The sequence below is a fragment of the Rhinolophus sinicus genome, linkage group LG09 (assembly GCF_036562045.2).
Source record: "Rhinolophus sinicus isolate RSC01 linkage group LG09, ASM3656204v1, whole genome shotgun sequence".
NCBI classification, from domain to species: Eukaryota; Metazoa; Chordata; class Mammalia; order Chiroptera; family Rhinolophidae; genus Rhinolophus; species Rhinolophus sinicus.
The window spans coordinates 38737501-38762621 of NC_133758.1; the positions used below are offsets into that span (position 1 = coordinate 38737501).

The 25121-nt window shown below is 36.5% G+C and overlaps 1 protein-coding gene across 6 annotated transcripts in view; it reads left to right on the plus strand.

Annotated features, from left to right (window-relative positions):
• Positions 1–25121, plus strand: part of ZNF521 (zinc finger protein 521) — a 278735-nt gene that overhangs the window by 3628 nt on the left and 249986 nt on the right. The window lies entirely within an intron of this gene.

Genomic DNA, 25121 nt, shown 5'->3' on the forward strand with positions numbered 1-25121 from the left:
AAGAACAGAGATTTAGCTTCCATTTTCTGTGTGGGCACGGAACACAGTGGCATGCTCTATCAGCTGCTTGGAGGACTCCCAGAAGAGCCAATGGCCTCAGGTGGGCTGGCTGAGCTTTGGGGGTGAGAAGCTGAAGACAGGAATAAAAATAGTACAGTTCACACTGAAGAGCGGGTTTGTTTTTCTTCAGGGCATGCATTTACCTGGAAAAATACATATTTAGATGAATGATGTCAGATGAGTAATTGTGATATTAGTAGCGGTTTTGGAGAAGTAGAATGACATTCTAGATGGCTGGCTCTTGTTAAATACTTTGCCTTCTCTTCACTTATTTTCATTTCCCAGTGTCTTCCTGCAAGGGTCTCCATTTTTTCAAAATGTATTTTAGGAGTGTTGTGAGTGTAGATTCTATCATTGTTTGGAAGGTCACACTTGGATCATAGAAAAGCTAGGGAAGTGGTGTGACAAATCTTCTGGCAGCAATGCTAAGCAATGATCAACATTTTGCTAGCAGCAGGCAGAGAGAGGCAGCCTTGATTTAAGTTTCTTCTTTTACGAAAAACTGATTAGTGGTCTTCCAACTAAGATAAAAATTCTGATTTGTTTAGATGAGTGACAGTATTTCAGAACCTAGCAGATGACTTTATACTAACTTGAAGGAGGCATTGGAAACCATGAAAATGCAATGTGCTCTTCTAAATAAAACATGAAGTTCTGTGTGCAATTTCCAACTTGTCTCCCACATCCACACTATTTCTTTAACAGGCAGGTTTAAAAGATATTTCTGATATGGCTGTCACTTTTGATATCATAATTTGAAACTCGTATCTCAGGGGAGTAGTTTACATAAGGCAGGTAAAAACATTAAAACAAAATGACAGTTAAGGTGGGAGTTTTTGTTTTCACCCAAATGCTTAAAAATAAGGACTATCAGGAAATTCTATTAATAGTTGAATTTATTTGGGGTAGTCTCATAAATTACATATCTTACATGAGTAATTGTATTTCTTTAAAAATTATGCAGGATTTTTTGTTTTGTTTGTAGTAAACTTTAGAGTAATTGTCCTAATAACTCACCTCCTTAGAGTGGGTGCCCTGTTTCGTCTCCTTTCTTCCTCTTAAGTACATTAAAACTGCTAAACACTAAAAAGATTCATTCTTCTATTTGTGAAAGCTGCAAAATGTAATTTGAAACATGAAACTCTTGTACTCCTGCCTCTCAAAGCCCTAGCATCAAAATTCTCTCAGCTCATATACAAAGTGGAGAAACTTATTCTGTCCTTATGCTAGGAATCTTCAGAATAACCTTTCTGTTTAATGAAACAGAGAGCTAAAGCCAGTATTTAGAGGCATGGATGATCAGACAATTAAATGAGTCACTCTTTCTACCCCATTTGTATTATTTGGATATTTATCTCAATTCCTGAGAGTAGACATGGTATTTGAGTAGATTACTTGACTGAAAATAGTTCTGCTGTCAGCTTGTTTTTGGAGGCAGCAAATCAGTAACATCAAATTGGTCAATTGTGACCTATTTTTATTTTTCTTGTTGGCTCTTTATTCTGTTTTTTGTGGTGCTTCTCTAATGGAAGTTTCTTAGCCATTTTACCTGATAAAAACAAATTTTTTTTGAAATTTACTCCAAAAAGCACTGTAAGAAGGAAAGAGTGGTCCACTACATAAAGGTGTGATATATTCAGTAAGAGCCAAGTTATGAAGCTGGGAAGGAGAGAGGGGAGCCCTTAGACATTTAAATGGCCAAGTTAAACACAAGACACAATTAGGGTATCTGGACCCTCAGGTGTTCATAAACCCATACCAGTGGCCTGTAGAGAGAAATGGTGGGAACCAGGGAAAAAGAGAGCCCCCAAAGTGCCTTGTTTTACTTGGCTGTCACAATAGCTAACCCTTTGTAACTTGGCACATTTGGAATTTATCACACTTATGATTGACCTTTTTCCTTTTTCCCATTTACCTTCTTTTGTACTTAAAGTTTTTTTTTTTTAAGAAGTAATTTATTTAGAAATATAATGAAGTGGCAAAAATTCAGCTCTCAATTTAAAGAAGAAATGTAAACTGTAACATTTGAATGCAAAGGCAGTGAATTTTAAGTCCATAACCTTTTGAAAGTCAGAAAACCTATCAGACTGTATTCTCTAGTGGAAAAGCTCTTGAAATTGTAGGTGTTAAAAAAGCCACTGCAGGGAGCTTGTCCTAACCCCTAAACTTAATAGAAATGTTAAACAATCCAGTCCTTACTTAAACACTTTTTTCCATTTTTTCAAAGACAAAATATATTTTCTTACAGGTAGACAAGTGAAGTATAACAACAACAACAACAAAAGGAGTGTGGTTCTCTTATACTCCATTTCTTTAAAAAAATAACTTTACCACTAGAGACTCAATTTTGATTTTGGAAATGATGCCATCGTAAGAAAGAAAAAAACAAAAAGCCCTGAATTTTGTGTGAAAAGACAATTGCATTAAGACAGTATAATAGTTTGCTTTTAATTCAAACTTACAATATAGCTTTTCCCTCAGAATTATTTTCAGACAAGTTAAGCATGACTCCCTTTTTTAATAACTAGATTTTAACCTCAGGTAAGTTTTTTTTTGTGTGAAATATTAAGAATATATCTATATGTATATCTATATATTCTTTTTCATGATTGTGAGGGCAAAATACTCTACTAATTGTGTGGCTCATAGTGTAGGCTTTCACTTTTGGATGTGGATGCTAAAAAGCCTGATTATTGGAAACACTGCAGAAGCTCATGTTTGACATCCATACCCCCTTCAGACAGTTGTAGTTGTACTTCTATTCATCTATCAAGCAGTGACTGTTTCTTCCCTCTATCACCTCTAAATTATACTGACTAGATGTTGAAGTCATTAAATTGATTATAGTCCAATCAGTAGACAATCCGACATAAACAAAAACAGCAATTACAGTTGGCAAGAATCCCATGAGTGCGAGTCAAAGTTCCAGAACTGATGGTCCAATGAGTCTTTTCCAAACCGCCGGTTTCACGATTTCAGCAGTTCTGGCAGCATCTTCTTAAAGGGAGGGCACAAGAATTCATAAGATTCCACTTGGCCTTAAAAACAAAAACATCTGTTTGATGCATGAGTGGATTGTTGGCTTTTATTCATCCAGCCAAAAAAGGACAAAAAATAGGATATTGGACATAAAAGCATACATGTAAAAATGAAATTACAAAGGGATTTGAGATTAGCAGCTTTTTTATAAAGCAAGCTGTTAATAATGTTCCTTTTTTGTTTTGCCAGAGTATTCCCATATCCCTTAAAATCTATTGTACTTATTGACAGCAGTGATGGTCTAATAGTGATGACAAAATTTTTCAACTTTTTGCTTCCAATAATTAAGCTTAATTCCTTTTACTTGCTTATTTGGGTCATTCCAAGTCTTGTAGCATATTTGTAGGAGATTTGTTTTCATGTTATAGGAACATTTTTGCTCCCTTCCTTTTATTTCTAAAGGAAGTCTGTGAGAATTGGCTACTCTGTTAAATTCTAGTGGAATACTTGTTGACATAAGTTGAAATGTAATATTAAATATACTTGCTTGAGTTTTCATTTTGATGTAAAACCATGCAATGAGGAGAAAGAGGTTTTAATAGTAGAAAAGAGCAATTCTACCAAGATCAATTAAGATTTGTATGAAAGGTCTGTTTTTCCTATTACTGTGCTTTATTAATTCATTTGACAGAATTCACATTGCTGGCTTAATGTCATTAATTCTGTTGTCATTGTACATTCTTTATTGTTGGATTTAATAGATACCACATTTAATTTTCAGTTATTTTTAAGAGGGAAAATTATTTTAAGACTTACAACACTTGCAACATATTTTAGCAGCCTTATGGATTGTTAAAAGTGTAAATGTTGTCATTAGGTTATATGTTAAACAATGCTTTTGAATTGAATGAGGTTTTGATACCAAGGGTCTCTGGCTCAGTATTTTCCCAGATGTATTTAAATTTTCCTCCAATGACCCCTATTGTGTCGTCAAAGGTTAAAGTTAGTTGGGGGTGGTGATGGGGGAATGCATGAAACTTTCTAGTCCCATTTCAATTAAATCTGAAATATGTTCCTATTTTTGTTTGGGGATTACAAGGTACAGTAGCTAGGATTACATAAACCTTATTTGTTGTGATGAAAGTGTACTTGTCTGATTTAAAATACATTCTGCAACAATGTTATTACAAAGCAATTAAGACTTAAACATTAAAGTTAACATTAGTAAATTTAAATAGCTCTGTTATAGTATTAATCAAATAGTGTAAGGAAAGCTTTTAAATGGTTTAAATAATTATGCAACTCGTGGCATAAAAGCCTAACACAAGATAAATCTTTGAAAACTAAGTAGAATCATGGCCTTTTTTTAAAAAAAAACTTTAATTTTAGGCAGCTTGGGCTTTTAGCATGCATCACGTTCTACCTCTAGTATAAGTAATTATGCCAGTTTAGTCATTATTAGAGATGAAAGAAATTCAGTAAGATACGAATTCTTTAAAACTTCAGTAGCTTCAGTTTTAGCCTGGATAATGATCAAGCAGCGGTTATCCAGCTGCCTGGGGACCCTGTCACAGCTACAAGCACTGGGCTGATCTGGGGGGTATCATTATTATGTCAGCACACAGTTCAGTTGGCATTTCTACTGTAGATGTCTGATTGCAGAGGTTTTTAATTTGGTCTTTAAAAAAAAAATCCAGATTCAAATATGACTGTCGAGAAACTCCCTTTTCTTAGAAGATTAAAAAAAAATGCATACATTTAAACATTATTGTTAGATAGCATATATTTTAATTGAATGGGATAGGAAATGCTTTTAAAAATACATATCTAAGTTTGTCAATAGTGTGTATGTGTGTGTGTGTGTGTGTATATATATATATGTTGAGAATATGTTGAACGTTTTAAGGATTGTTTTCAAATGAAGATGATTTGGTTTGGAAAGCATACTCTTCATACATGAGCATAGCTCTCTCAAGCTAAATATGGTCAAGTGACTGATATTCAGAATATTCATTTTCATAATACTGTAGTTTGTTAGAATAGCATTTTGATATTTTGGTTATAATAAAATTCTTTTATAATTCTTTTATATGAAACCAAAAGGTTTCAGCCCCTCACTTACCACAACTCAGTATGAGATATACACATAAATAGTATGCACGCATGCAAACATACTCTAATGTTCCATTTAAAGTACATGTTGCTTAGCAAATCTGTATGTGTTAATCACTGTTTAAGGGAAAAATTGGATTGAGTTGGATTTTGCCTAGTAAAAATTGGTGTCATTGTAAGGAATATAATTTCCTTTTAGAAAATAAAATCACTTATCGTTGAGTGCTATTATTTCCCTATTTTTATTCCCCATATCCTCTTTTTGTTTTTTGCATGATTGGCTTTTTTCAAAATTTCTTATGCTATCAGTGTTCTATGAGAGATATATCAATCTGGAAACTTACTTACCTGGTGAACGAAGGAGATATGTGGCTCTCATTCTCGAATACAGACAGTCCCATATATTCATACAGAATACATTGGTGAAAACCTTTGGAGAGGTCAGGAGTCCACAAGGTGAACAATAAATCACTGTACTTACTCGTATAGGGGTGCTGTGACCAGGAATCTAAAATATATTACAGTGTTTTAAACTGTATATTAGTGTTTAGAAACAATTTCTAACATTTCATACATTGTTCTTTAATATTATTTTCCTTTACAGTAGAATCAGATTAGGTGTATTAAGTGTGTAAGATTAAATAGTAATTGCTTTCTGCATTTTTTATTTAGCTTGTCTCAATTGTTTTAAGTTTATGAGACATATGCTGTGTATCATTAGTATCACACTTTTATCTTTTCTTATTTTTATACATTAAAAAAGGCAATTAAGTATTCACAAACATCACTCTACCAAATATCAATGAAGCCAAAATGGAACTAATGGCTGGAAGGCGGTACCATCATGAGTTTGCTTGAATGTTTTATTCATTAGTTGATGTATAGAGTCTGAAGTTGCTGCATGTATTCTGTAGGGTGGTTTAGGGCTGTCAGTGTGCAATATGCAAAGTTAGATACACTTTTTTCAGACATGAGGCAAGAGTTATAAAGAACTGTAGACTCAAGGGAATGCATATTAATTCTTGGAAAGAGTTGAGAATAAAAACAAACAGTTATGGTCGTAAGTATTGTGACTTAGATGGTAGTGTGAGTAGGGAGATGGTTGCAGAGTGGAAAGGGTACAGGGGCGAGCTCTGATTTGCTGTCTGCACTTTTTGGCAAGCTACTGACCCTCTGCCTTCTAGGATTCAGATTTCCTGTCTGTAAAATGAGGGGGCTCCTTTCATCATTTAACAAGATATTTTTTTTTTTCCTTTCAGTGCTTATTTTGTCCCAGGCACTGTGTTAAGTTCTGAGAATTCAGTTGTGAACCAAACAGACATAGCCTTGCTCTTATCAAGCTTAGGGTTTAGAAAACTAGATGAGATTTTAAATATCATTCATTGCTTTTTAATTTGGGGAAGGAAACGATGCAAGTGAGGAAAAGGAGATACGCGTATATGGTGTATTCAATTTTTCAGCAAGTTCAGTTGAAAAAGTTAGATAAAACAAGTTTCAAAAACATTTTTGGCACGAAAACTTTGGTGAGCTATACGTTTTAAGAATCGTGAGCTATGTTTTCTCTTAAAATTCAAAAAGTAAATATGCTCACTTGCAGTGAAATCACTAAATACATATATAGAATATTTATTTCAAACCCTTTTGGATTTAGATCATTGATTTTGCAGAGTCTTTTACCCTCCTAAAAGATTGGATAACATTTTTGAAAGTTGATTGTGTGATATTAAAGTTAATTTTTAAAAATTGTCAAAGAATTTATGGCATCCTTGAAGATAATTGGAGCCTCTTGGAGAATGTGCATGATGCTGATATTTAAAAACTGCAAAACTAAACTTTAGGTAGGAATCCCTGCTGTATAATATTGAGATGAAATAAGTCATGAGGAATTCATTCCACTAAATATTCAGGAATAAAACACTAAGAAATGAAACAAGTTGGTATTGAAAAGTCCATAGTGCAAGTTTGATAGTTTTCCCCCTGGGAGATAGGTGAATGTTTTGAAACAAACTTTACAGAACCACAGATCTTAAACATATGACAATTTAGGGATAATGATATTGGGTGTCTTGATGGTCTTCATGTTCAAAGATGTGAGTGCTGAATGAATGGTGATGGTGGAGTGTAACTGACCGAAGAAAAAAATGATCAACATGAAATCCCTTTTGCCTCCTCCAAAATCATATAGGTCATTTACATAAGTATTGCATCATTATACCAAATTTTTAATCTTCAAAATAAAACCATTACAAGATAATAACACCATTTTATAGCTCTGGTTAAATGTAACTATTTTTTATACTTGCTCATTTGCATATTTAAAACCCAGTAGGAGTGTCAGGGGCTGGCTGACCCCTGGGTTGGCTTCAGAACTCTGTCTTTGCCTGTGTGTCCCTTAGGCCAGGAAGTGCTTAGCCAGGTACCTGACTTATATTTAGTGTTCAGTAAACTTCCATGAACCAAAATCACTTTATTGCTTATGAAATGAATGACTTCTGAGTTCCCTTCTATCTCTGACATCATAGAATCTCATATTGAGAAATTGTAATTCTTGCAAGTTGATCAATAATTCATATTAATGGGGCAAGCATGCCTTTTAAATTGTGAACTTGATTGAGTTGTAGGTGATGGAACAAAGTCAAACAACAGGGTTTAGATGGTCTTTCCCCTACGATTTCTTGTCCAGAGCTAATATGGAGCTAACAATTTAGGTAGCTAATATAGAAGGACATATGTATTACACACCAAACCATTCTCAGGGCCTTTAGGAGGATCCGACTCCATCCAAGTCCTGGAATTTCCATAAAGTAGTTTGCAGCTTCTAGATTAGAGCCCTGGAAGAGTGACCAATTCATTCGTCTCACTAGGGGTTTGTTGTATCTCACTGTGAGCAGCCCTAATAGCAGCAGCTGCTTTGCACTAGAGATTGAGTGTATGTGTGAGTGTGTGACCAGCTCTGTGTTTGCCTGTGTCTCAGGTGGATGTTTGCAGTGGGATAGGTATGAACCTGCAGCAGTACAAATGTTTGAGCCAAGGTCAAAGTGTGTTGCTTTAAGGACAGCATTTTAATTTAGTTTGACTTAACGTTGGCTAGTCATCTTCAACTCATGTTCATCCATCTGCCCAAATGCTGATACCATTTTCATATAGCAGCATGCCCCAAACCTTTAATGATTTTCATGGCTTCACTTTGAACTTCCTCCTCTAAGCTTAGACTGTGGATTCTCAAGTTAGTTTTGTATAATAGTGAAGGCTTGAATATTGTTTTCATTTCTTAAAACTCATCTCCTATCTCCTGTGAGGCTTTTTCTGCTCCACCTGAGTTAAAATGACTCTAGTTTTTATTATCCCCTCCGTACCTCCTATGTCATAGAAACTATGGCACTAAGTTAGTTTTCTAGTTTGTCGATAAGCCCTTTGAGAACAGGGTTCTGTGTTTCTTTTCTTTGAATCCCCGTAACTTAAAACTAGATGGTAAACAAACATACAATTATACAAACAAATGTGTTAATTCAGTCATTTGTTTAATCAACAAATATTTACTGCAGATTCATCATTTACAGTCTAGGAGTTGGGGATGCTATGAAGGAGACAAATACGATCTATTCTTGTGGAGTTACAACCAAGCAGTGGAAACATGTCAGATGAACAAGTCAATGGGTATTAGTAATTTACGATCATGTGAAGGGAAAGCAATGGGTGTTACTAGAACATGTCACAGATGTCAATATATTGGTGAGGTTAGGGAAGGATCCTAGAGGACGCATTTTCAAACCAAATTTGAAGTTTAATATGCTTTTGAATGAAAACTGTTGAACATGGTCATGCATTCCACATGAATTTTCATTGAGCATCAATTATATATCAGGTGCTAAACATACAGTAAGGAACTCATCAGACCCAGTTGCTCCTGGGTTTCATGGAGCTAATAATAGTCTATGAAGACATTTAGATGATTCTCTGTGTCCCTCACAATGTTGTTTAACTCCATACTGTACTTAGTTTTGCAACAGTAATATACTTGCAATTCATACAAGTGGTATCTCTTTTTATATTGTTTGCACACGGCTAGCTTGTGTGCAAGTTCTGGCGGTCCTTTGTTCGTGGGCCTGGTTTTTCCATTCTAAGTAAACCACTGTGACTATATCCATTTAGTTTTTCATCGCTTCGATCTAATTATTCTTCCAAATACCTGGATTTCTTTAATTCTTATATTGCTGTCTAAATGCTGGATATACACTTATTTTGGTATCATTGGACAATTTAACAACTCTCCATTTCACCTCATACATAATTTAGGAAAATATATACATATCATGTAGTGATATGTTTCTGCTTATGATCTTTGCAAATTCTTAGCCAAATTTCCACATCAAGCAGCTTAGTAAATACTAGACTATGGCAGCGTATCAACAATCATTAGTATGTTCTGTAACTGAAAAGATACATGGATAAGTTGTAGAGTATAACAACAATCATATACCTATCAACACTCCTTTTTTTCACTTTACAACTCACATTTTGTAGACATTTTCTGTTGTCTCTATTCATGGTGGTATTATTTACAAAATCCCAAAAAGTAGTCCATGAGAGGATGTTTAAAGCTACGTATATCTGACCTTTACCACCATCCACATAATTCTCCACGCCAAGTCTGAGTGAGATGTGTCGGTACCTTGGGCAGGCTAATAATGTGTTGCCCCTTTCAACTGCTATTTAAATATCTGTTCCACAGTATTTAGAGAGGATGAGGGTTCTAGTGGTAACGCCCGCAGGCAGCAAAGTGGACCATTCGTAGATGGCAGGGTACATATGTGGGTATCTTTTTCTCCCAAACAAAAGTGGGAGCCCTCTGTGTTGTCCTCCCTGACTGTGTTTCCTAGACATGCCTCCATAGCAATACTTAGAGCCTCTCTTCTTTGTTCTAACAACTCGGCAGTATCCAGTGTATGATGCTCTGTCGTTTATTTAGCCCTTTCCCTATTGGTGGCCATCAGGATGTTTCTATTTATTTACTTATTTGTTTGTTTATTTTACTATGTTCAAATGTTGCTTCAGTGAGCATAACACATCCTTGCTCTGACGTGTATGATTATGTATACAGAGTGCATTCCAAAGCATGGCATTTTTGGGTGAAGGGAATGTGCATTTACCATTTTGATAGATCTGCCTGTGGTGCCCTCCCCACAGGTCGTACCAGTTCTCAGTGCTGTTAGCAGTTGGATTAGAGAGTGACTGTTTAAGTACCTCATCTTTACTAATGGGGCTCGTGAAACAAGCTGGTATTTTATTGACATTTTAATCAGCATTTCTATAATTATGAGCATCTTTTCATATGTGTATACACCATTTGTATTTATTTTCTGTGAATTACCCTTTTATTTCCTTGGATCTTTTGTCTTTTGGTTTGAAAGAGCAGTTCATATTATTAAGAAAATTAGTTCTCTGTCTGACTTATATGTTGCAAATATTTCCCCCAGTTTGTCTTTTGTCTTTGTGGGTGGGAATGTTTTTTTTCTCTTTTGCCATTGAGAAGTTTAAAAATTTTATTTTCAGTTTTGTCAGTGCTTTCCCTTGTAACTAATAGATGGTGTGTCTGACATAGAGTGTATATATATATATATATATATATATATATATATATATGTATATATATGTATGTAATTTTTTTTTTTTTCTAGTCATTCTTTTAGTTCTGTCTTGCCTATTACACTGGAAGGCTTTGCCTTGCCCCCACCAGCCTTGTGTCCACAGCACCTAAGCACATTCCTGGAAATATAGTAGGTACTTAGCAAACATTTAGTAAATGAGTTCAATGTAGTATGATGGTTAACCTCTTGGGTGTTCAACCAGACTCCCTATGTTGAAATCCTAATCTGGTTGACCTTGGGCAAGTTATTAAATCACTTTGAACTACAGTTTCTGTATCTGTAAGTGAGGATAATAATAGTAGCCAATTCATAGGATTGTTGTGAGAATTAAAGGTTAATTCGTGTAAGCTCTTAGAATAGTACTACCTGGCAGACAAGACGTACTTAGTAAATGTGTCTTACTCTTGAAGGTTTTCTTACTTTTGTAAATTCTTCATCCCATTCTCTACAATTCCTTTGTATTCTAGAAAATTCCTTTTTGCTATGGTTCACAAGTGGGGATTTCAAGGCACCTGTGTGATTGGACACAGCCCTTTCAGAGGCCTGTCTTGGGTGGGTTATTTGTAGACACCTTTGCTGGGTTCAGGCCGCCACGGCCAGCCCCTTCACACTGGCCAAAGCAGTGCTTGATTTCAAGTTCCTCTCTGCTTTGCCAATGTAGAGACAATTCTGAAAGAAAAATTCCTGCAGAAATTCCAATTAAAAGATAATGGAAACAAACTGGAGCTAATTAATTTCAGAGCCTCTGTCATCTTTTTGGTAACTCAGGTTTGTGTCTTTGAGTTCTTTGCAGAAGGGCCATGCTAATTTGCAAAGGTAGGCTAATTGTTCTTGGGAGAGGAACCAGAGACAAATAATTCACATATCATTATGAAGGTTTAATCATAGTAGATTTATTAATAATCCTTAAATTAAAAAGGTAAATCTGGGCTTGGGTTTACAAAGGAATTAGCTGAACAAGGGGATGATTTTCTACATCACCATACTCATCAGTAAGTTTATCTAGAAGCATTTTCTTTTAGACTTCAGAGAGGAATTTTGGGTTGTCTAGAAGCACATGTGAGTATAGAGTGTGAAGACGGAAGGAGAATACAGGAATGTGTTTGCTGACTGGCTATTTACTTCTCCTCTCTGTCTGGCTGTATCTAGCTGCTGTTTTAATTTTACATGAAACCTTATATTGGGGCAGGTTGTCTGAAATTTCTTTCCTCTTAATTTCCTTCATTCTTTTCTGCAGTTAATTCTAAATGTTCAGTTTGCTTTTTTTAAAATTTCCCTTGCCTTCCTTCCCTTGCTCATTAAGTTACCAGTCCTACTCTCTCTATTTAGTTCATGAAATCACCTAGTCTCCACTCCCAGATTGCTGGACTCTAGTTGTCCCGTTGGGCTTTAGAAACCCAGCGTCAGTCATTGCCCGCTGGTTGACCTCAGCACTCATTTGTCTGGGGACACTGTGTAGACACTACCATCTCTTTTTATTTTAACTATGTTAGAACTGTCATAAAGTTGTGTTTCCATATGGACAAAGTCTAAAACCTTAATATATCCAATCAGATGACTTTCAAATACCCATTTATACCTTTTCCTTCCACCGTAATGCTAAATGAAGTGAAAGAAATAGTTATGAAAATCGGAGTGGAGAGAGTCAAGAGGATTGTGTGAGGCCACTTTTAATGAGTGGAATATCCTTAAATGATAGTAAGTGACAAAAGAAATTCCACGTCAAGATAATTTAAAATAGATATTCTAGAAGACACTTTAGAAAGGATGGATCGGGCTAAGTTGGTCGTTTAGTTTTCTGACAGGTGAGCCGTAGCTGGGGCTAGAAATCTTGTTAGGGAAATGATAGGAGGCGCAGGGACATACTCTGTTCCAAGCGGGGTAGGGACGCTCCAGCATCCATTCAGCTCTCATCTCCGAGATCCAACGAGCGTGAGTTGCTCCGTTCCATGACTTTGTGACAGAACAGGGAGGAGAGTCTTGGTCTCTTGATTTTTAATTTTAGGAATGCCTTTTCATGGCTGTGCACATTCTAAACTATGGAAGGAAAAGTGACTTCCCCACCCTCTCAGACTCTTCACAAATGCCAAAATCCTGGGTCTGCTGCTATGGGAGAGGCCCCTTCCTTATTCTAGTTTGATCTGTCAAGGTCTCAGGCTTTTGGTCCTGTATGTGCAATCAACATGTCCCGGTGATCTGAGGTGCCCAGTCAGTGCCTGATGGACCTGCACTAGAATCCTACGTGTTACTGAAACTCTTTACGCCTCAGTTTTCTTACCAATAGAAAGGTGACAAACTACTTCACAGGACTGATGTATTAGGGAACAAGTGTAAGAGACTTAACAGATATCTATTAGGTTGGTGCAAAAGTAGTTGCGGTTTAACACATTAAAAATAATTGCAAAAACCGCAGTTACGTTTGCACCAACCCAACAGCAAGGTACTACGTAAGGAGTAACAGCTTTTTATTATGGATGAAGTTCATGGGAGAGCTGAGGAAACATGCACGTTTTGTCCTCTTTATGTTTCCCTCTTCTGCAAAGTCCCGAGGGGTGACACAGTTCTGTGGCTTCCTTGCCTCTTTGTGTAGAGCAGAAAATCTTTCCTCTTCTGGAGAAAGCCTAAGAGGAATTATGTGAGTTTTTATATTCAACTCTTAGTAACCATTCTCCACAATAAAAGGTGGGTAATGGAGCTGGAGGAGAGGTTAGTTTGCTATGTATGGCAAATACTTTGCATTTGGGCACCTATTTAATGTTTCTAAGGACACTGTGTATCTATGTCATTTGATTTTAACTGAATCTTGTGTCAGTTAGCATTACCCCCGTTTTATAGATGAGAAAACTGAGGCACAGATGCTGGGCTCATCCAATTAGCATGGCTGAAGTAGAAAAGGAATGTAGACGTCCTGATTTGAGAATGGACAGTCCTTAATCTCATAATTTTCAAATAGAAGAAGTTAGGGCCAATCTTAAATGAAGAGGTGGAAATAATTACTCTTCTGTCCACCATATCTCTCCTCTGGTGATCCCTTTTGCTTTAAGCATTTAGATCTCAGTTCCCTCTCCTAGTCCACCCCTCCCCCCAGAAAAGTTACTTCTACAGGAAAAAAGTATAATATGATATTAGTCAGTTACACCTGAGAGAGAATTGAAAGCTGTGGAAACATGACAAATCCCAAATTGTGTGATTAAAAGCTTTGGCTTCTGATAAAAGAATTGCATGTCTCAGGCAGCTGATCTGGGAGGTACTTTAGAGGAAGTGGTGGTGGGGTACTAGAGTAAGGGATCCAGGAGTGCTTTCCCATTGCTGGTGAAGTCTCAGCAGAAATACCTCCTTACTGAGGTTGAGTAGACTTTCAAAGGTCTTCCTCTGGATGCTCTCACTCAGGCCAGATGTGTTAGGGTGGAGCCCACCAGTTTTGAGTTATAGGAAAAAGTGAGTGGTGGTTGTTCCTACAAAATTATAGCAATGGATCTGACTTTGGTTGAATAGCCTCTTGGTAATGTCACATTGGTTGTTTTAAATACACTGTGTGGAGAAGCTAGGAGAAAAACAAATTCATAACCCCTCTGGCAGCTTACCATCCTGAATCAGTGTTGATTTTCTTTCATTTGAAATATGTCACTTTGTCGTACACATTTTCTTTGTTGCTATGAGGAGGTGGGCACACCTGTTGGGGATGCATTGTCCCAAGGGCTGGCGGGACACTGACGCCATATGTGGACAGAATTGGGCATGACCCATCACCATTCCTGAATAAAATGACTCCATTTCTGATGTCTTATAGATGGTACTTCAGAGATGGCACATTGTTTAAATTGTTAGTGTTGGCTAAATACAAAATTCAAAAAGTTATGTTCTTAAAAATTATAAGCAGCAGTAGAATTGACTAGATTAATTTCCTTATTATTCTTTTAAGAAAATAGGATGAGATCTGGCCCTTTCTGGCTCACCATCTGAGAACATGCTCCTTCCCCACCTATATTCATTGAATATTATGTCATATATAAAATGTATGTATATATTATATATATATATTTCTGCTTATTAAATCACATGGTGAGCAGCAAAATGATTAATAAATATGGGTGTTTATTTATCCACCATTCTCCCATAAGTGTGATTGATTTAGCTGATTCTACTTGATGCATGTTTGGAGATTATCTGATAATAAATCATCATTTAAAATATGTCTATATAACATATATACTATAAAAATATTTAATATATGCTCACATTATCTTGACAAGTCAGGATTGAAACAATATAAGTGGGAACATATTCCCACAAACGACTATTAATTTATAGTTACTAAGATAATGGCATTCACTTTCAGGTTCTATCTGGGTAGCTCTGTAAATTGTGTATTGATTATGCTAATGGCACTGGTGTCTTTATTACTTGTCTGCAGATACATGCAGATTAAATGCACTTGGCAAGGTTATCATTCTGTAGGAAAAGGTGCGTTTTAAAAGTCTGGTTTTGCGAGAGATTAAGTTAAAACTAAAGAAAAACATTTATTAAACTCATTTGGAAACTTAAGGAATAGTTGTTGCATTCTGGGAAATGAAAAGTGCAGTTAAAAAGTTTAAAAACGATCCTCCTATATTTTCTTTGTTTCAGATTCCTTAAGGAAAGTGTTGCAGAAATGGTGCTAAATCAATAATGATCTATTTTTATAGTTTATGTTTGGTTATGTGGCTTTTCTTGTTTTGTTTTTCAGGCTGAAGAAACCTTAGACATTTAGGGTTGCATGTATTTTTAAATTTATTAGCCCAACTGGAGGAGAATAAAATGAATTTTTTTCCAAGTATACATAAACGTTCTTGTATTTGTAATAGCTCGTAAATCATAAATCATAGCCTCACTTTTTGCTCTGATCTTTCATTATACAAACAGGTACCTTATTTTATGGATGTTTTCTTATTTTTTTCTGTTTTGCTGAGCCATCATGTTACCAAAGCAAAGCAGTTGTTTAGAAACCACTTTCTTATCTTCCTGAATAGGATCCCTTAGTATTGTATGTGTGCAACCTGGGAACGAAAAATAAACCTTTTAAAAATTTATTTTCAAATTATTTTCCACTTTATTTTAATAACAGTTTGATCCCCAGTTTGTTTGAGACCTTGTTGGAGCTATTGAAGGAGAAAAAGAAACAAAACAAAACAAAGTTTTTCATGTTCCTGGGTGACATGATTCCATTCCAGTTGTCCCCATCTTTTAAATATGTCATTAAAATTAAGAAGAGGAACTTCCTAAATTAAAAAATGTAAAGTTACTAATCAAGAGAATTGAGTGACAATATTGGAGTGAATTTTGTGAATGAGATTGGAGTGTATCTTCTCAACACGTATATTGTTACATTGCAGCAAGTGAATGTTTCTTGTTCCAAACAAAAGAAAGTACTTTGTCCCTAAGCTAGTTTTCAGGAATTGTTGAGATAGTTAGCTTTACCTGTCCAATCCAGAAATATTGTTACAACTGGATTGGTGTTATCTAATCTAGTAGAAGTAATAACAGTTGGTAAGTATCAGAAAGTATGATGTCTGAAATATAAAGGCTTTTTGCTCCAGATTTTCTTTTTCTGGGGTGCAGTAATAGTTTCTATTAGGTTGGTGCAAAAGTAATTGTGGTTTTTTTGTTGGTGCAAAAGTAATTGCGGTTTAAAAGGTTAATAATTGCAAAACCCACAATTACTTTTGCACCAACCTAAGAGCTATGTTACAATAGCTGTGGCTTATCACCTTTAAAGAGGAATAACTAACCTTTAAAGAGGAATAACTAGACCCTTTCCCAAACATCCAAATGTCTAAATCCTAGGTTGAAATATGTTTCATTTATTATTATCGTTGTCCAAAGATGCATTTTTCAGTATATCTGGTCATTATATGCTAAAGACTACACATAAATGCTTTTAAATAATTTGTTTTCCTCCAAAGTAGACTTTCAGCAGTTTAAAATTCCTTTGCTGTAGGGAAATTAGTACCTGTATATCTAGCTATTCAAAATATTTTTCGTAATATTTTTCTTATCTAAAATGGGGGAATAGGTCCGTGAGACTTGGTTTAAGGTTAAGCAGAGGGATATAGAAGTTGGTTTTGTTTTGTAGGGAGTTAAGGACTACACGAGATTCAAATGGTACGTCAACAAAGCCCTTCCCAGTTCCCCAGCAGTACTGGGCATCAAGGCAGCAGCGCAGTTGTCAGAGTGAAGAAGAGTCTCAGATCTGGCAGTAAGAAAGGTGTATGCCGAAGGTACCCCCAAAACAAAACAACAAACAACAAAGAGACAATTGGGTAGTTCACTTGTAAGTCCTTCATCTAGAAAAAACTTTGGCAGGGTAATCTTATTATTTATCAGGTTAGGTGATTGTGAGTTTCTATACCCATTTTAGTCTTCTTTCCGTCTAATATTTGTCCTGTTGACTTGTCATCATTCTCTGTGGTTTCTTGCTCTGTTGTCTTCCACAAAAAGGCTACACTCTTTAAAACGAATGCTTTAATGTATGTATTTGTGTTTTATGTTATTAAAAGTGGTGGTGTAGTGTCAATACTTTGCCTTGTGAAAAGGATCATGAACTGCGTGTAGAATCAGGTTAGCTTACTTAAATTAATGGTTAATGATTGTTTTTAAAGATGGAATAAAAGAAAGATATTGGAATCAATATCTGTTTTTGTTTTTAGTCAAACTGCATTTGTTTTTCCTTGGCTTTGTGTGGCCTTTGAAATAAGACAGAAGTAAAAGGAATCTCACCAAAGATATCCTAGATCCCAAGAAGTGTCATTGGGGCCCTTGTAAATCTCTTACACTAGATTAAAAACTTAGCTGTTGTGATTGTGTATATCTGGCCAGTGTCTCTCCAGCTTGGCTTTATTGGGATTATGGATAAGAAAGGAAATCTAGGTCTGAAAATGGTGAGAAAAGCAAGTCATTAGCCTTGATTAATACACCTATTTTAAAACCAAGACAGTAAGTTCATTTCTAGGAATGGTTCCACCTGGGCCGATGCCTGGCAGGCAGTGAGACAACGCCTCACCTTCTTATGCCCAGTCAGTCTACATCCCCTACATCCTGTTCCCGTAGTGGCTCTGTCACTTCCTTTCTGTCATCCACTTAGTTTGCACTCTTCACTTCTTTCCTGTGTTATGTAATAGCCTCCTCTAGACAGGTCTCCCCATTTCGAGGGCTGGTCTCTTTCTACCCCATCCTCAATTACCAATGGGGCATCTTTCTAAAATATAAACAAGACAGATCACTCTTTAAATCCTTCAATGACTTTTCACAGTGCAGAGGTGAATATTTGAACAGAACACAGTAGTTCCTTCACAATCTACTGCTTTTCCAGCCTGGTCTGTGCCACTGCTCCCATTTCTTTCCACTCTATCCAGGGCCCCTCATTTGAATAGCCCCTCACTTGCATTTTCTAGAAGGCATCAAGTTGTTTTCTGTATCTATTCATATATATATATATATATATATATATATATATGTATGTATATGTATATATATATGTATGTATATGTATTATATACACATTTGTATATATATGTATATATATGTATTTTTTATTTTTTATTTATTTATTTTTTCTTTTCCCCCTCTGTTTGGAGAACTAATTTTCTACTTGTCCTCAGTGCTACTCATCCTTTTAAAACTTAGCCCGAGCTGCTCTTCTTTGGGTAAAATTTTCTTGCTCTGCTCTGCCCCATCTGAGTTAAATGCTCCTTGTCTGTGGTTCCTCCACCTGAGTACTTACCCGCCTTCCGCAGCCATTGCTGGCCTCATCTGTCTCTCCCCCTGCGCGGGTCCTGCCTGCCTTTCTCATGTGTGGTACATGCAGGAAAATGAAAAGTTTTGAATGGCACTCTGGGGTAAATGGAGAGGCAACAGGCCTGCGGGTTCCAGTCACCCAAGTTGTACCTGGCTACTCCGAGCGCTGAAAGGATCTTTATGGTCCCACACCTGAACCCCCTCTTGACCCACCACTTGGGAAACAGTGCAGCAGCTTCCAGGTCTGAGACGTGGCGTCTCCGGGGCCTTAGCCAAATGCCTGTTACTACCATAGATGCTCAGTGCATGCTTGTTTACTGGAGTTGTGACAAGGCAGCCATAGTAATTTAATTTGAAAGTTAAATGACTTTAAGGCAGGAGTATGTTTATAAATACTCTTTATATGAAAATTTGAATGCTGAAATTGCTCTCTTCTAAATTTCATGTTAAAGAGGGACTTTATGTTAAAGTAGAAGACGATGTTTGGGTAGGATTCTGATTGGAAGAGGAGAAACTTTTTCTTGGTTTCAAAGTGTGTGTGTGTGTGTGTGTGTGTGTGTGTGTGTGTTTAACCTCTCCCAAGGCTAATTTCCACCCGCTCAGCATTCTCCTACAAGGAATTTCATTGTAAATAGAAGAGTGGTAATCAATTCACATTTGGCACGTTCTTCTTGATAATAGTGCATCTGTGATATTTCTCTTTGGTCTTCAAGGACCGTGATAGACCTGCAGAACTATCAGGCAAAACCACAGACATCCTAAACTTCAACAGTGTGATTTTGTTTAATATAGAGATAATTCTTTCTGTCTGAGAAGATTTTATAGACAAAGGAAAGAACAAGTACATGAAAAGGTTTTTTTGTTTTATTCTTTTTCCTGTAAAACAACTTAATGACTTACAGAGAATTAGAGTGGATAGAAAATAAACATTGCAGAAGAGTAAAAAGAGCATATTTTCATCACTGCCCCCATGAACTCTTTGGACCTGTGGGGTCCAGACAGGCCTCGGCCTGAGATGGCTGTCACTGTCTTGCCATATTGACTTTACATTCCCGGATGCTCGTGCTTAGCCACCCACCTCCCTAGCCACCCCACCGATTGCTTTTGTTTTTGTTTTGTTTGTTTGTTTACCTTTTCTTGACAGTAGGAAAAAAATGAGGCAGCAGAGCAGCAGGCGGGTGTGGGCCAGACGGCTGCACAGTCTGGTAATGCCGCATTCCTTCATTAGAGCCTGCTTGCCATTTTATAACAGTGTGCGATTTATTTTCCCTAAATCTGTTTTCATCTTAGGGGATTTCAAGTTAGAATGCATATCTAGAGCCCAGAAAGCACAAAATAACGATCCCGCCCTTTGGTTTTTGAAAACTAGGAAGGCTTTGTGCTCCTTGTTAACTCTTTGTAGCCTGAAGGTTACTTTTCCTGTGTTCTTAAAAAGTATCAAGACAAATCCGTGAATGTGATTTGAATGCACTTATAGGGGAAGGGTACTTTTAGACACGGTGGCTCTGAACAGATAGTAGCTGATTTTCTTTTTCGGCACAGGACTTCTAAGTATGTCAGTAAACCCTGGAAGGCTGGTTGTGTGTACACATGTGAGCTTTAAAAACAACATTAGACAATTATTTGGCACGAGATGGTTGTTCACCTCAGGTGCATCACTGACAGTGATTTGGGAGGGGGATTTGAGTTTAGAACATATTTGTTTAAATTATTTGTTGACTTATGCATCATAGGGTTCTTGAAAATAAGACATTGAGTTTTAATGCTGTTTTTATTTCAGAAGCTATCCATGGAAGAAAGAACTTAAGGAGCTTTCTAAAGTAACAGAAACATTATATTTTTCTAGTCTACTAGTCATGTGGCATTGGGCCCACTTTTTCTTGAAGATTCATTTTCTACAGTTTTAGGTAATTAAGATCCAGGAGGTCACAGTCATGACAATAAAGGCAGGACTTTTTTCTTTTTTTTAAGGCAGAATGCATATTTTAGTTGGTAGTTTCTTGAACTTACTGGCACTGTTGGGTGGAGTTTAGATTGAGTAATTTATGCCATGGTGGTTTAATTTGGTGAAAAGCTGGCTATGACCAGAGAACAAACTGTCAGGAAAAGGTCCAGTTTTAAGTGTGTGTGTGTGTGTGTGTGTGTGTGTGTGTGTGTAAGGAGTATTTTGGGTTCATTCATCTCCTGCCAATCTTAGTTGTTAAGTAATCTTCTTGCATTCATGTTTACATCATCCTCAGAATCTTGTGTTTCTGCGACTCATAAAATCTGACTCTGGTTTTTAAGGTAGGGCTTCGGGCTTGGAATGAACCAGGAAAAGCCTCATTTATATCTCTTGCAAGAAGGACAGAGGGCCTGCACTGTGTACTGGCTGCCAGAAGTTTTTATAGTAATACTTTGTATCTAGGCTCTGGCTCTTACCATTAAATGTGCTTTTTATAGAGTACCAAGTTATAAATGTAGTGCAGCTACGGCATATTAATCTTACTGCAGAGATTTAATGAGGCAGTTGTTTTGCGATGGACACTATTGGGAGCAGAGAGCGACAGAGTTTTACTTTACCACTGAGCTGCAGAAATATTCCTTGCCTGGTAATAATTATAACCACATGATCTCCTAGTTTTTCTTTCTTTTGCCAGTGCTTTTCCATGCAAAAGTGGCTTGGAAGGAGGTCCATTTGTAGGCAGTGAAATGGATTGGAAATTGGGCTGTTTTCTCAGTGGTTTGACATTTTCACTTTGATCAGGCATGGGATCCTTGTTGCACAAGGAGAAATATGTAAGATGAGTTTCAAGAATACAGATAGTCTTTGCCAGTCCACTGAGATGGCTTTTAGATATTCATTACTTTTACTTGACTTTTATATAGGTTATAAAAAGTAAATGTGGTGAAACCTCATTTTTACATGGACAGAATAGAATTTCTGCTGGTTGGCCTTAAACTGATCCCACACTTGAAATTAATTGAAGTCCATGGGTTTATGGCCTCCACCACTTTTAAGCCAGTGCAATTTTTCATTTTCCCCAAAGTTGTAATTTTATTAAACCAAGTTATAGCAATAACAACCCTTACGAAGAGGAGGATGAGAAGAAGAAAAGAGCCACCTGCCAGAGAAAACAATAAGGGGAAAATCAGACTTCTTTTAAATTTCCTTTTATAAGTACTGTTAACAAAATTGGAAACAGAAAGCTGCCCTTTATTTTTGTAATAATAATTGTGTCTTTGTTCCAGAAATTAAGACTTTTATCCAGGTCAGAACACTGTAAATCCAGTGCGTCGTAGCACCCCTTTGAAGGGCTGATCCAGAAAGTTTGTTGTGCAAATGAGATCACAGTGATGGATGGAACACATTTGGGGGCATCGTTTAGGGTGAAGGGCAGAGAGCAGTGCCTGCAGCTACAATGGGGTTTGCAGTCCCACTGCAGGCGGTATGTGGATCTTTAAAAATATTGCCCTTTGGGTGGGTTTATAGCACAACAATGGAGTTAGAAGAACAATTGTTCTTCTTGCAGTGGTGTTGGGTGCAGGGCAGTACTTAAAGGCATGGACCTCGTATTTATAACCCCTTAGGTTGAAGTCAGAGGTTTGAATGGCTAGCAGAGTAATACAATTATTTTTTATGATTGGATCTCAAAGGACTTTATAAAAACTACATAACTAAGGCCATGTGTAATTATTGAAGTGTAGCCACCTGTGGGAAAGAAATGGTTGACAATGTAAGCTTTCTAGAATCTTCCTGCATCAACTGACATTAGGAATGGAAACCTCTAACACAAACACATCTTTTGAATGGGCGAGAAAGAAATCTCCATGAAAGTGGAGACTGTTTAAAAAAACACACGTCTACTTACAAGGAGAGAGACTGAGATTCCAGTACTCATTATGCCAAGGCATCAGAGGCTATAATCGCACCCACCCCCCAGAGGGTCTCTCTGAAGTGGTGACCTAAAAACAGATTCGCCAGTTGGCTGGAGCATGCATCCTAACTTGCAGCAGAAGAGAATAAGCTTGACTGACTTCAGCCCCTGAAGGGTTCTATCTGTAAATGCAGAAGTGGAAACAAAAACATTTTTTATTAGTCTTAAATTGACCCTCATTTTAATAACTAGCCACAATGTCAGAAGCATAGACTGGAGTCATTCTTTAGCTTTGAAGAGCTAACGCGTCATGTATGCATTCTTATTTGTTTGATATTTTTGATATTGGATTCGTGTAAAATGTCCATATTCTTGAATAATAAGGAAGGTGAGTTTTTATCATTTTTCTCTGCATACTACTTAAAGTATTCAGAGTGTCTCATTTAAAAACAAACAGGCCTGCAAACTGGATGTGTAGCATTTAAATAATCATATTAAAATTCAGACCTAGCGCCCGTATTTCCCTGAGTGCTGTCAGTTTTATGAGAAACTCAAAACTCATGCTAAACAACTAAAAGTATTGAGTGTGTGTGTGCAGCCTTCCAACAAGTATTTAATGGTGTGGGAGCCAATTTGCCATAATTGTGACAGTTATTTATTTCCCTGCATTACTCTCTAATTTGGCAGTATTTTACCACTTGGTTTTAGTTTGTTGGAGATCTTTGAATCATTACCCATTTGTTGCATCGATAGCTGTAGATGGAACACTTGAAACCAGCAAAGTCAAATGTGGTGGATCGTACGTATAATGTCAATTTTGGAAAATGTAGGCCTGTAGGTGCTTTTTAATTTGAAGGTACCCGGTCTGTTCCTGTTTACAGAAAAAATACCAGCAAAGGACGTTTTATGTGCTCTTTTTTTTTTCTTCTCTACCTTCTCATCATCACTAAATAATATTTACTAAGCACTCACCTGGACATGGTGCTGTGCTGGGCAAAGTACAAGACAAACGAACAAGATCCTGTGATTACTCCCCCAGGATTGAGCAGTCTACACCCCAGTATGTTGAAATGGGCATAGTGTAGAGTGTTGAGATAATAATTTTCCAGATGGCAAATCAACCCAAATTACCAATTTACTTAAACACTACATTCTGTAAAAAAATAAATAAATAAACAAACAAATAAAACTACTTGCTCTTTGAGATGGGAATTCTGCTTTTTTCATTAACCCAAGAGATTATTGTATATGTTGAATGTAAGTTGATTTTGGCATATGTAAATCATTTGAAAGGTGGTGATATAGTTAAGTTTATTGCAGCTGTGAAGAAAGGCTTTGGAACAACTGCCAGCAAAAAAAGAGCACAGTTACTTGTAGAAGTAAAGTTTATAGAAACTTGTTACGTGAAAGATAGCAGAAAGCACTTTCAGACACTTACTGACTTTTCTAAGAAATCTGGACTAATTTTGATTCTGTGAATTCTTGATTATAACATTTCAAATATGTATCCTCCCATGTGTAAAAATTTGACTACAGATAATGCATTACATATCTCTTAGGTATTTTGATACAACGCTTTTGTAACTATTTCATTAACTACTCTATTTTGAGATGTCATTTCTGACTTTGGAGGACTTTTTGCTATTAGAAATTAGTGCCCCATAAATTAAGTTATATTATCCTAATTACTGCTAAGGAGGCATAGTCTCCCCCTCACTCCCTCCTTTTGCTTTCCTACAAAAGGGAGCAGTGGCACCATGGTGTATGGGAGTACTTCTCTAAAATGAGTCAAGGACAGCATAAAGAATCAAGAAGTATTTTAAGTATTTATTGAGCTTTAAGTGAAAACATTACTTGTGTTTTACTGTCCTATTCCCCCTTGCTATGTATGTAGCATGCTTAGGATTCAAATGGAAGTATTATTTTCCCATTATTATTATTTAATTTTTTATAAATTTTATTGGGGAATATTGGGGAACAGTGTGTTTCTCCAGGGCCCATCAGCTCCAAGTTGTTGTCCTTCAATCTAGTTGTGGAGGGTGCAGCTCAGCTCCAAGTCCAGTCTCTGATTTCAATCTTAGTTGCAGGGGGCGCAGCCCACCATCCCATGCGGGAATTGAACTGGCAACCCTGTCATTCAGAGCTTAGGCTCTAACCAACTGAGCCACCCAGCCGCCCCAGTTTTCCCTTTATTTACTTTTGATATTGATAATGCCAACTGAAGTTGTTGACTTGATTATAATTTATAATTGTTCTTTGTATATTTTGTTTCATTTTTGCTCATTTTGAAAACGAGACGTATGAGCATACTTAAACTTGAGTTTGTGTTTGTAGGAATGTTTTGCTGCGTGGTAGAGCTTATTTAGCAATCACTGTCTAGCAAATAATGGGGTAACTGTGTGTTTTGACCAGTTTTTAAGTAAAGGTCAATTTCATGCTTATGGTAATTAGCTTAGCTTATTCTAGACTTTTGGCTAATTCTGGTAATTTCCCGTGAAAGAGTATATTTAGCAGAAAAGAAATTCATTCTTAAGCACAGAGGTTTTTTCCCCCTTTCCATTGGAGACTGTTTAATTTTAAAAGTGACTTATTTTATTTATTTATTTATTTATTTATTTATTTATTTATAAAGAAAATCCTCCTAAAAGGCTATGAAAAAATGGCAAAGTTTACCTTTAGTGGGGCACATTAT